This window comes from Budorcas taxicolor, chromosome 5 (assembly GCF_023091745.1).
Source record: "Budorcas taxicolor isolate Tak-1 chromosome 5, Takin1.1, whole genome shotgun sequence".
NCBI classification, from domain to species: domain Eukaryota; kingdom Metazoa; phylum Chordata; class Mammalia; order Artiodactyla; family Bovidae; genus Budorcas; species Budorcas taxicolor.
Window position 1 is genome coordinate 19246965 of NC_068914.1, and position 12894 is coordinate 19259858.

Genomic DNA, 12894 nt, shown 5'->3' on the forward strand with positions numbered 1-12894 from the left:
AAAACCACAAATTCTATAAAGCAATTATCCTCCAATTAAAGTGAAAAAGAAATATTTATTAAAAGGAACAAAAGATGTATGGTTTTTTTTTCTTTTTTTCTTTTTTTTTGGGGGGGGGGCTGTGTTGAGTGACCTGTGGGATCTTAGTTCTTTGACCAAGGATTGAACCTGTGCCCCCTGCATTGGGAATACAGTTTCTGAACACTGGATGGCAGGTGAAGCCCCTGTAAGCTCTCTTTTGATGCTGTTTACTAAAGAGTTAGGAGAAGGCAATGGCACCCCACTCTCGTACTCTTGCCTGGAAAATCCCATGGATGGAGGAGCCTGGTGCACTTCAGTCCATGGGGTTGTGAAGAGTTGGACATGACTGAGTGACTTCACTTTCACTTTTCACTTTCACGCATTGGAGAAGGAAATGGCAACCCACTCCAGTGTTCTTGCCTGGAGAATCCCAGGGACGGGGGAGCCTGGTGGGCTGCCGCCTATGGGATCGCACAGAGTCGGACACAACTGAAGCGACTTAGCAGCAGCAGCAGCAGCAGACAGCATATTGGAGAAGGCAGTGGCAACCCACTCCAGTGCTCTTGCCTGGAAAGTCTCATGGACAGAGGGGCCTGGTGGGCTGCAGTCCATGGGGTCGCTAAGAGTCGGGCATGACTGAGCGACTTCACTTTCACTTTTCACTTTCATGCTTTGGAGAAGGAAATGGCAACCTACTCCAGTGTTCTTGCCTGGAGAATCCCAGGGATGGGGGAGCCTGGTGGGCTGCCGTCCATGGGGTCGCACAGAGTCGGATATGACTGAAGCAACTTAGCAGCAGCAGCTGCAGCAACTAAAGAGTTAGGCAGTTTGATGTTCCTTTAAATGATGGTTTCAGGAATTTCCTAGAATGAACAATACAGTGATTTACAGCTGGGCAAGAATTTCCTGGATTAGTACTGTTGTGTTGAATATGATAAGATACAAAGACTTATTAATGTTGACAGTAAGATGTGTGAGGCTGGAGGGCTGCTTTGCTTGAGAATGCTGCTGCTGCTGCTGCTGCTAAGTCGCTTCAGTCGTGTCCGATTCTGTGCGACCCCATAGACGGCAGCCCATGAGGCTCCCCCATCCCTGGGATTCTCCAGGCAAGAACACTGGAGTGGGTTGCCATTTCCTTCTCCAATGAATGAAAGTGAAAAGTGAAAGTGAAGTTGCTCAGTCGTGTCCGACTCTTAGCAATCCAGCTGACATATAACATTATATTAATTTCAGGTGTATAACAGCGATTCCCTATGTGTATAAACTGTGAAATGACCATTCCAGTGAGTCTAGTTAACATCCATCACCACACATAGGGGTTTTGGTTCTTAGTCTCCCCCAGATTCAGTGTTGGACCCTAGGCCTGACTTTGGAGCTACCCTTTACTTACCCTTTACCCTTTACTTTACTGAAACATGCCTGTCCCTTCTCAGAAAGCTGGCCCTGGGGTGGAAAGCAGTTCCTGGAAGGGTGAGCATTGGCAGGGGCCCAGAAGTTCTGGCCAGAGTGCTGGGAGAGATGCCAAGGCCAAGAAGGGCTGGCCTGGGAGTCTGCATCACTGGGCCACTGGACAGGACATGAGCTGGGCTGGGTCCAAGAGCAGTCATATCACTCTGTGGACATGAGTCTCAGGGCTGAGTGGGCTGAACCTGTCCCTCAGAAAAGGGACACAAGTCCAGCTGCTCTGTGTCCGAACAGGAGCACTCATTGGGCCCCTACTGTTTATCAGCCTGGACAGCGCTTCTATGTCTTCTTGTTTACTATCAGCAACACGTCCTTGGTCCTCACTTTGCAGACGAGGACGGCCTTAGGGCCTAGGGGTTAATGTATGCCTCAGAAGAAGTGGAGCTGGGGTTTGAGCTGGGAGGCTGGCTGGGATGGGAGATGCCATTGCTTTTTGCAACTCACATGTTCTTTCTCCCATCACATTCTTATGAAGAGCCCCTGACCCTTGCTTTTCTCATCCATAAAATGGGTGCTAAGACTGCCTCCTGTCATGCCTCAGGTGGTAGAGGTAAGTAGCCCTTGGCGGTCAGCATTATGCCCATTTCATACACCTTAGAGCTTCCTCATCCTTCTGCTCGCACCAGCCCTTGTGTGGGCTCAACTCGAGTGCCCTGACAAGAACCTGCCTCTCAGGGAAGCACAGAGCTGTTTCTCACGCATCCCTGGAGGACATCTGGATGCAGATGGGAGACTTTGTCCCACAGGAAATGAGAAGACTAACAGCTCACTGGTGCCCCATCTTCACAGCTCAGTTATACTAATAACTCGTATAACTCAGAGCCTTGGCCAGGAGTCAGCTGAGGCTCATGCTCCACTGTGTACATCCAGGTTCTGACCAGCCAAGGGTACCTGGACACCCCCTCTCCTCTAGATGGAAAACACTTAAATTAGGGTGTCTTCAGGGGTGGGCCCTGCAGAACTGCCACACGACGCAACTCCGATGGGTGCCAGTCGTGATGCAGTCTAGCTCATTGGCACCAGTTACCCAGAAAATGGGTTCCCAGGTGGTTCAGTGGTAAAGAATCCACCTACCAAAACAGGATATGCGGGTGCGATCCTTGGGTAGGGAAGAGCCCCTGGAGTAGGAAATGGCGGTATTCTCGCCTGGGAAATCCAACGGACAGAGGAGCTTGGTGGGCTACAGTCTATGGGGTCGCAAAGTCAGACACGACATCGCATGCAGGCCACACCTGGGAATGAACCCTTCAGTGAACCTAGAAAATAACATGCATGGGCCCTGGGGGTTGGTTGGACAAGGATGGTCCTGGATCTCCGGACTGTATAAGACTAAGCCATCGGGATGTTTTAAGATGCAGATTCCACACCCATCTGAGTAAACCAGTAAACCGGACTCAAAGCAGGGCCCCCACCTCTGCACCTTAAAGAGTCTCTGTTTCTCCCCCACGCAGCACCCAGAGGATCCTTTTATTATTAAAAAAAAAAAATTGTCTTTAGCTGTACTGTGTGACTTGTAAACAGGGACTGATTAGTTCCCTGACCAGGAACTGAACCTGGGCCCTGGTGGGGAAAGTGTGGAATCCTAACCACTGGACCTCCAGGGAATTCCCCAGAGGATCCTTTTAAATCCTAAGTCCCTATCTCCCCACATCCTCCAGGGTCTCCATGGCACTTCAGTGTAAAAGCCGAGTCCTTACAGTGGTCTCTAGGACCAGGTGTGAGCTTCCCTCCATTACTTCTCTGGTCCTTTTCTCCCCCTTCTTCACTGCACTTCACTGCACTTCACTGCACTGGGAGGCACACTGGCCTCCCACTGTTCCTCCAACACCCCAGGTGTGCACGAGCCTCAGGGCCTTTGTCACCCCAAGGACTGACAAGCAGTAGGAAGTCTTTGCTTTGGTCTTCCATCCCTCACAAGCGGGGCTTCCCTGCTGGCTCAGCAGTAAAGAATCCACCTGCCAATGCAGGAGACATGAGCTTGATCCCTGGGTTGGGAAGATCCCTTGGAGAAGGGCAACCCACTCCAGTGTTCTTGCTAGGAAAATCCCTGGACAGAGAAGCCTGCTGGGCTACAGTCCATAGGGTTGCAAAGAGTCAGACACAAGTGAAGCCACTGAGCGCGCACACACATGCCCTCACACGCCATGGTGTTGTGGCTGGGCTTTTCCTAATGGAGTCCCGGGTGGCCAGTATGCACTAGCCCCCCACTGTGACCATCGCTTTCGGCTTAGCATCACCCTCTTCCTGTGATCCTACTCCAACCCTTGATAGGATTTCGAGAAGGATTCCTATACCCAAAGTTGAGAGGTTGGATGGGGCTCTTGCTCTTGGTGTGATCTTCAGATGAGCTGCATCAACAGCACCTGGGGGGATGTTAGACCCAGAGGATGGCTCCCTCCCCAGACCTTCTGAATCAGAATCTGCATTTTTTTTTCAAGAAAATTCTGAAGTTTTAATTAGCATTTAATCAGCATTCATTAGTCCTTCTATTCACTGATATTGAAACTTGCAAGGCAAAATGACAAGATTCATTTCATTATCTGATGGCCACTGTAAAGGACAATGATACATTTCTCACGTGATAAATTTGATACTGCTCAAGCTGCTAAAAAAGACTAAAAAATTAAGTATCTGGAAAATGGAAATAGGATAGTTTAAATCAATCTTCTTTCATCTCCTGGATTGGAAACTACTTCAACACTGAACAAAATCAGCATCTTTCTGTCATCCGTAACACTGAACAGACAACAGGGCTGTGCACGAATAGGGTAGACAGGCATTAGTGAATAAGGGGAGGAAGAAAGAGTATAATTTACTAAGCACTGTCTAGTGTGAATTTTTGAGTGAATTCTCTGAGAAAAACTCGGCACACAGAGATGAGTAAGAAAGCCCTAGGTCCTGGGAGAAATGGAAGAGGAAACAGTTTGAGAAACCTGAGAAAGGGAAGTTCAAGGACTAGGTGAGGTTGTTGGATAGTTGGGTGTTTATCCAACAATAACTGGCACACGCCCTACCTCAAGCACTCAGTTTCTTTCTGAGGAGGCAACACTCTTGACAGTTTCCTATTCACACCCCTAGACTCATTTATACATATTCACATTATATATAACTTGTTAATGGCTTTACCCAAATGGCAGTATATTATACACACTGACTGCTCTGCACTTCACTTTTTTCATTTAACAAAATAAATTGAAGACTTGTTCCATTTTGATACATAATAAAGTCACTTGCTTCTTTTTAATGGGTGAAAATATTCCATTGTATCAATGTACCATCATTTATTCAGTCCTCAGCCAACCCTGACAGAGATACGGAGTTTAGTCTAAAAAGTCAAATATAAATGAGAAAACATATTCATATATATTCCCTTTTACATGCAAAATAAGGATCAGTTTGGACCTTATATCTGCTGAATCAAATTGGATATTCATAGGTCCAGGATTTCTTTCATGATCTACTTCAATGATGAGAAGATGCCTAGAATCACTATCCATATTTGCCATTTTTCTCAGACTCTAAGAACAGTTCTATGAAGACCTACAAGACCTTCTAGAACTAACACCCCAAAAAGATGTCCTTTTCATTATAGGGAACTGGAATGCAAAAGTAGGAAGTCAAGAAACACCTGGAGTGACAGGCAAATTTGGCCTTGGAGTACAGAATGAAGCAGGGCAAAGGCTAATAGCATTCTGCCAAGAGAATGCACTGGTCATAGCAAACACCCTCTTCCAACAACACAAGAGAAGACTCTACACGTGGACATCACAATCTGACACTGAAATAAGATTGATTATATTCTTTGCAGCCAAAGATGGAGAGGCTCTACATAGCAAACACAAGACTGGGAGCTGACTGTGACTCAGATCATGAGCTCCTTATTGCCAAATTCAGACTGAAATTGAAGAAAGTGCAGAAAACCACTAGACCATTCAGGTATGACCTAAATGAAATCCCTTATGACTATACAGTGGAAGTGAGAAATAGATTTAAGGGACTAGATCTGATAGAGTGCCTGATGAACTATGGATGGAGGTTTGTGACATTGTACAGGAGACAGGAATCAAGACCATCCCCAAGAAAAAGAAATGTAAAAAAGCAAAATGGTTGTCTGAGGAGGCCTTACAAATAGCTGTGAAAAGACGGGAAGTGAAAAGCAAAGGAGAAAAGGAAAGATACACCCATTTGAATGCAGAGTTCCAAAGAATAGCAAGGAGAGAGAAGAAAGCCTTCCTCAGCGATCACTGCAAAGAAATAAAGGAAAACAATAGAATGGGAAAGACTAGAGATCTCTTCAAGAAAATTAGAGATACCAAGGGAACATTTCATGCAAAGATGGGCTCAATAAAGGACAGAAATGGTATGGACCTAACAGAAGCAAAAGTTATTAAGAAGAGGTGGCAAGAATAAACAGAAGAACTATACAAAAAAGATCTTCACGACCCAGATAATCATAATGGTGTGATCACTCACTTAGAGCCAGACATCCTGGAATGTGAAGTCAAGTGGGCCTTAGGAAGCATCACTACGAACAAAGCTAGTGGAGGTGATGGAATTCCAGTCGAGCAATTTCAAATCCTAAAAGATGATGCTGTGAAAGTACTGCACTCAATATGCCAGCAAATTTGGAAAACTTAGCAGTGGCCACAGGACTGGAAAAGGTCAGTTTTCATTCCAATCCCAAAGAAAGGCAATGCCAAAGAATGTTCAAACTACCGCACATTTGCACTCATCTCACACGCTAGTAAAGTGATGCTTAAAATTCTCCAAGCCAGGCTTCAGCAATATGTATACTATGAACTTCCAGATGTTCAAGCTGGTTTTAGAAAAGGCAGAGGAACCAGAGATCAAATTGCCAACATTCACTGGATTATCAAAAAACCAAGAGAGTTCCAGAAAAACATCTATTTTTGTTTTATTGACTATGCCAAAGCCTTTGACTGTGTGGATCACAATAAACTGTGGAAAATTCTTCAAGAGATGGGATTACCAGACCACCTGACCTGCCTCTTGAGAAATCTGTATGCAGGGCAGGAAGCAACAGTTAGAACTGGACATGGAACAACAGACTGGTTCCAAATAGGAAAAGGAGTACGTCAAGGCTGTATATTGTCACCCTGCTTATTTAACTTATATGCAGAGTACATCATGAGAAACGCTGGGCTGGAGGAAGCAAAAGCTGGAATCAAGATTGCCGGGAGAAATATCAATAACCTCAGATATGCAGATGACACCACCCTTATGGCAGAAAGCAAAGAAGAACTAAAGAGCCTCTTGATGAAAGTGAAAGTGGAGAGTGAAAAAGTTGGCTTAAAGCTCAACATTCAGAAAACGAAGATCATGGCATCCGGTCTCATCACTTCATGGCAAATAGATGGGGAAGCAGTGGAAACAGTGGCTGAATTTATTTTTCTGGGCTCCAAAATCACTGCAGATGGTGACTGCAGCCATGAAATTAAAAGACGCTTACTCCTTGGAAGGAAAGTTATGACCAACCTAGACGGCATATTCAAAAGCAGAGACATTACTTTGTCAACAAAGGTCCATCTAGTCGAGGCTATGGTTTTTCCAGTAGTCATGTATGGATGTGAGAGTTGGACTATAAGGAAAGCTGAGTGCCGAAGAATTGATGCTTTTGAACTGTGGTGCTGGAGAAGGCTCTTGAGAGTCCCTTGGACTGCAAGGAGATCCAACCAGTCCGTCCTAAAGAAAATCAGTCCTGGGTGTTCATTGGAAGGACTGATGTTGAAGCTGAAACTCCAATACTTTGGCCACCTCATGCGAAGAGTTGACTCATTTGAAAAGACTCTGATGCTGGGAAAGATTGAGGGCAGGAGGAGAAGGGGAAGACAGAGGATGAGATGGCTGGATGGCATCACAGACTCGATGGACATGGGTTTGGATGAGCTCTGGGAGTTGGTGATGGACAGGGAGGCCTGGCGTGCTGCGGTTTATAGGGTCACAAAGAGTTGGACACGATTGAGTGACAGCTGAACTAAGCACTAAAGAAGGGTGTCCTAAGCAGGCCAAGCCCAGAAACTCAGCGAGCTCAGTGGGAGGGAGGACACCGCTTCCCCAGTCTTCTCTCCTTATTGCAGCCCAGAGTCTGTTTTAACCACCACCACCCGTCTCCCCCAGCATGAGTCACAACGGCTTCCTTTGCGACTCAGCTGGTAAAGAATCCACCTGAAATGCCTGCCGTGTGGGAGACCTGGATTCGATTCCTGGGTTGAGAAGATCCCCTGGAGAGGGGAACGGCTACCCACTCCAGTAATCTGGCCTGGAGAATTCCATGGGGTCGCGAAGTGTCGGACACGACTGAGCCACTTTCATGTGATCCATGGGCATATTCAAGGTTGAGAAGCTTGACTTTCGATGACTCTGAGATCCCCTCTCATATTCTCCAAGTCCCTGTGATAGGCAGTGCCAAAGTGTAATTTTCAGAAGCTAAAAACCTGATTTTATAAATATAGGATGATCATGTGTCAAAGATTTTATTCAGCTCATTAGTTAATGAGGGAACCAAGACAGTAAAGCTGATTCCCAGGGCGTTTGTATAATCCTCGAAGAAAACATAATGTTGAAATATGATCACTGTTACATGCAACACTGGTCAGTGTCCTACAAGGCAATAAACAGCCAACAGTGGGGTTGACATTCTTTTCTACTGGACCCAAATCCACGAATTACCATGTAACTTCTGAGAATCTGTGCCCTTAAGTAATGGTAACTGATAGCCACAGGGGAACATTTTGTAGGCAAGCCCTTTAAACAGAGCTTCATGCATACATGCAGTTACCATCTTGGCCTCATCTCTAGGTTTTGGGTACTCTTTTCTAATGACCAATTCTCTTGCCAGGATGTTAATATTCCTAGGACCAAGCTGAACCAAGATGAACCGCCTGCTCTGTGTTTCTGGTAAAGGATGGGAACCATCCACAGATGGAGGGGAGAGGAAAGAACCAGAGGTTCACAGAGGAGGTGAAAAGTAGCTAAAATAAAATCCATAAGAGCAGCTCACCGCACATCTGTGACTGTGCAGAGTACTTCCCCACAGTGTGGGAGGGAGCTATTGTTTTTATTTCAATTTTCCAGGTGAAACACCGAGAACTGGAGACGACAGAGAACCTGGTCAAGGTCAGACATTAATCGGTGGGGCAACCAAAGCAAGTCCGTATTTCCAGGGATTGGTGACCAGGGCCTGGGAAATGGTTTACAAAAGGCTCTATCTTGTCTGAAGGAGGCCCTGCTGCCCCAGAGAGCTGTGCACCTTGCCCAAAAGGCCTCAACACTTTGCCATTACTTCTCTGGTCCTGTGATGCTGACCTGACCCCACCTTGACCTAGAAGCCTTAAACCCACCCCAGGGCGTAGGACCCCAGCCAGAGAGCTGGAGTTTCTTGGTGTGGCCCCAGCCCCTCCTCCTGAGGGGACTCTTTAGCCTGGGTTCTCAGAGAAGGTAGACCCCAGAGTTGGAAGTTCTTCTGGTCCATAGCTCTCCCACTTTACAGATGGGAATACTGAGCTCCAGAGAGAGTGTTCCAGAGGGCAAGTGGAGCCCTTACCCAACGACATGCAGCGCAGAGCCCAGAATGCTCAGGCTTCCGGCTCTGGCCTTGGGTTCTTTCCGGGGTCCTTGCTGAATCCTGAGCTCTTCTGCTTGGCACTTCTGGCCTCTCCTTCCGCCCTGGCTGTGCTGTGGGAAGTGAGTCAGCCATTAGCACCTCGGCTTGTCATTTATAAATGCAAATAACTCTTCCTTGGGGAGAGCTCATTGATTGGCATTTTAAACCAGTTTGAAGGCAATGTTGGCTGGTGAAGGAGAAAGAGGGGCACTTCCTGACTCCCAGGAAGGGAGCCCACTCTGGCCCAAACCTCAGTCTCTCTGAAGCTCCCCTGGCCTCACTCTTCACAGGGTTATTCCTGCCCCCGCCACCAAACAGATGCTGAACATGCTGGCAGTGTCACTGCTTGCTGAGAGCCATGTTGCCACCAGGCTGAGACCCCTTTCCGCTCCCCTGTGGATTCTGATCCTTTATGAAATGGTGGTAACACCAGTGGCCTTCCTCACCCCAAAGGCCTGGATGCATTTCCAGCCAGGGAGAGAGATCAAGTCTCCCACTGGAGATGCTGACTTTCCTGCCACTGGAGAGACATCCTACAGGAACTCTGCAGCTTCATGTCAGCCCTCCACGTGGGCACCTCCCAATTCCCTTGGGCATCTCAGAGCACACCTCTATATGCTTAGAGGACAGGGGGTGCCCGGGAGAGGCCAGCACAGGCCTCGTGCACCCCATCCACCAAGGAAGGATGCTAGGGTATGGTGGCAAACAACCAAGGATCTCTGCTCCCGGTTGGGACAGAGAAGGAGTGGTTATAGGCTAGTTAGAGAGACAGATGTGGGAAGGGAAATAGTACTTCAATATCAAGACAGTGATTCTCAAACTTTGCTGTACAGTAGAATCACCTGGGGATCTTTAAAAACTATTATCTGGTGATGTAATTGGCCTCAGCATGGAGTGGGTGGGGCTTAAAATCTCCAAGGAGAGACTAACAGGGAAATGTTGGTCTAGTAGCTGCTCTAGAGATGTGGGAGCAGAGAGGATGGGACAAGGGACTGGCTGATGGGCAGGTAAGGAGAGATAAGGAGTGGTATATCAGGAGGCAGCCAGGCAGTGGGAACAGGACAGCAAAGGCATGGAGCTCTTCAACAGGAAGAGCAGGGATGCTCACCGAGGGAAGTCTGGGTGATCAAGGGAGAAACAGTAGGACTCGAGGCTGCAGGTTGTGAGGGGGTTGTATGGCATATGGAGGAGGTTTTGTTTTGTCTCTTGACCTCGCAGTATGCAGAAATCAGTATTCTCTAACTAGGGATTGAACCCTGCAGTGGAAGCAGAGAGTCCTAACCCCTGGGCCCCTAGGGAAGTCCCTGGAGGAATTTAAGTTTACTCTGGGAGGTACCTGTACGTCCACAGAAGGGACACAATTAGATTCATGATTTGGGAATTGTATGGGGGTGAACCACAGACAAGGGGATCACTCACTCACTCACTCATTCATTTCTCCCCATAGCTGATGGTGAGCTCCATGAGACCAGGACCTTTGTGGAAGGGGAAAAGCCAAGAAGGGGCTTGCAGTGGGTCTCTGCCTTGCCCACGTATTAGAATCACTCAGAAAGTTTTGAAAAAGTACTGATTCCTAGGGCCCTGCCTGCCAGAAACTTGATTTAATTGGTCTGCACTATGGTCCCAGGACTGGTGACTTTTTTTTTTTTTTAAGTTTCTGTATAGGATTCTAATGTGCAGCCAAGGTTGAGAACCAGTGGCCTGTAGAGCTTCAAGAACTTGCAAAAGGGCCTTGAGCTGAATTCAGTCCACAGATGTGTTTTGTTTGGCCTGCACAAGGTTTAAAAGTAATTTTGAGTTCGCTGCCCAACCATTTAAAATTGAGAGCTGAAATTCATGAAAAATATCTGGGCTTCTAGCTTCTGAAAAAATCAGAAAAGCTGGCAACCCTGAGCCTACATTCTGATGGCAGCGATCTCCAGGAGCTGGGTGGCAGAAGCCAGGCAGGACTGCCCCTGTGGCCGTGCCCGGCCGCATTCATTTATGCGCTGGCCTCCCCTGTCCAGCCCCCGTGGGCCCTGAGTCTGTCACCTGGCGAGTGTGCAGGCTGTGCACATGGGGGGGGGGGGGGTCTTTCCCTGGGAGGACAGCAGAGCAGGAGGAACAGGCAGCAGGGGACGGGAGGGATGATGAGCCAATCTGGAAAAAGGCAGAACTCTCCTGTCTTGTGTTCACTGGGAGCTAGGAATTCGAGGACTGGGAGACGAGATTAGCGATCACCAAATGATTTGCTTCCAATCCGTCTCCCTCTTCACACTGATGCCCAGAGAGGTGGAACCACTTGCTTGAGGTCACACAGCAAGTAGAGCTTGCTCTAGAACCGGAGGCTCCTGATGCCCAGACACAGCATCACGCAAGCTAACACGTGGCGCACTGTCAGCCTGAACCTCAGCCAGGTTGCTGGCTGGGCCTCAGCTCCCCCACATTCACCACCGCCCACTAAACCCTCCCTCCCGTGGCTGACGGCTACTGCTTTGCTCAGGCTTTTGCCTCTTTGACTTCCCTCAGAAGTCAAAGGGAAAGCTTGATTTCAGGTCTCTTTCTATCTCCTCCCCCTTCCCTTCAGACGCTTTTACACACAGGTTCCAGTCAACACAGGAAGCTCTTCTCCCTTCAAGGGCCTTCTTAATCCCATGGCCCCCTGCCACCTCCTGCATCCAGCTCCTCAGATGAAAATCAGTTTCCAGGAAGGTGGAACTGATGGTTAGAACACTCCCGGGGACACAACACAGGGGTCCAGCTACAGCTATTGGGGGTGGGGTGGGGTGGGGAGCAGCGCCTCTGAAATGAAGGGCTTGACCAGAATGGGTAGAATGGGAAGCCCTGGGTTGCTTCTTAGCCTTGGCTGACCACACTCATAATTTCTCAGATGCTCTCAAACGGCCAAGAACGTTGAAGGGAGGCTAGGGTGAAGGGCAACAGAGCCAATTCCCTAGAAGTCCCCAGGAGTGCTCTTGCCTCTACTGCCCAGCTGTGTCACATTGGGCAAGGCATTAACCTCAGTGGTTTCACTTATTAAATAAGAGCAATGATGCTTTGCTTGGCTGAAGGTTCAAGGCTGGCAGTACCCTAGACTGACAGTCAGGTGACCCTAGGAGGAGGCATGATCTCAAACAGAGCAGTGGCGGGCAGGTCTCCTGGGAGGTTCTTTGGAGTAGGGAGGGGAGTGAAAGGCGACACTTTTAAAATTTGCCTGGAAAGGCTTTTACTCAAGCTATCTGTTCCGCCTCCACCCATAACTTTGGGGAGAAGGAAGGACACTGGGTCTGTGGTCCTTGACTTTTAATCCTCACAGCAGTCTTGAGAAGAAGATGATAAATTCCTCTTTAAAGATGTGGAAAAGGAGGTTAAAGGGCCTAAACGACTTACGCAGGGCTGCATGGGTAATAAATGGTGAAAACTGATTTCACACCCATGTCTTTCTGTCCATGGCACTGCCCTGCCTGGTCCTCAAGGGCTGAACTGCTGGGTTTGTTTTGAATGGTACCACTTGTCCTTGGGCATGGCACAAAGATTCTGATGGTGAAGGAAAGAAGTCTGTAAAAGAGGAGAGAGAAGGTCGGGAAAGTGGCTCTGATTCAGAACCATTCAAATAAAAAAGAGGGTGAGTTGGAGGAACTGATCACGAGCTTACGTTAATGCACTAAAATGATGTGGCTGCTAAAGAAAGAAGAAAGGGAGGGGGAAAAGGGGGAACCAAAAAAGGTGAAACTGAACTATTAAAGTGAAAGTGAAGTCGCTCAGGAAAAGGGGGAACCAAAAAAGGTGAAACTGAACTATTAAAG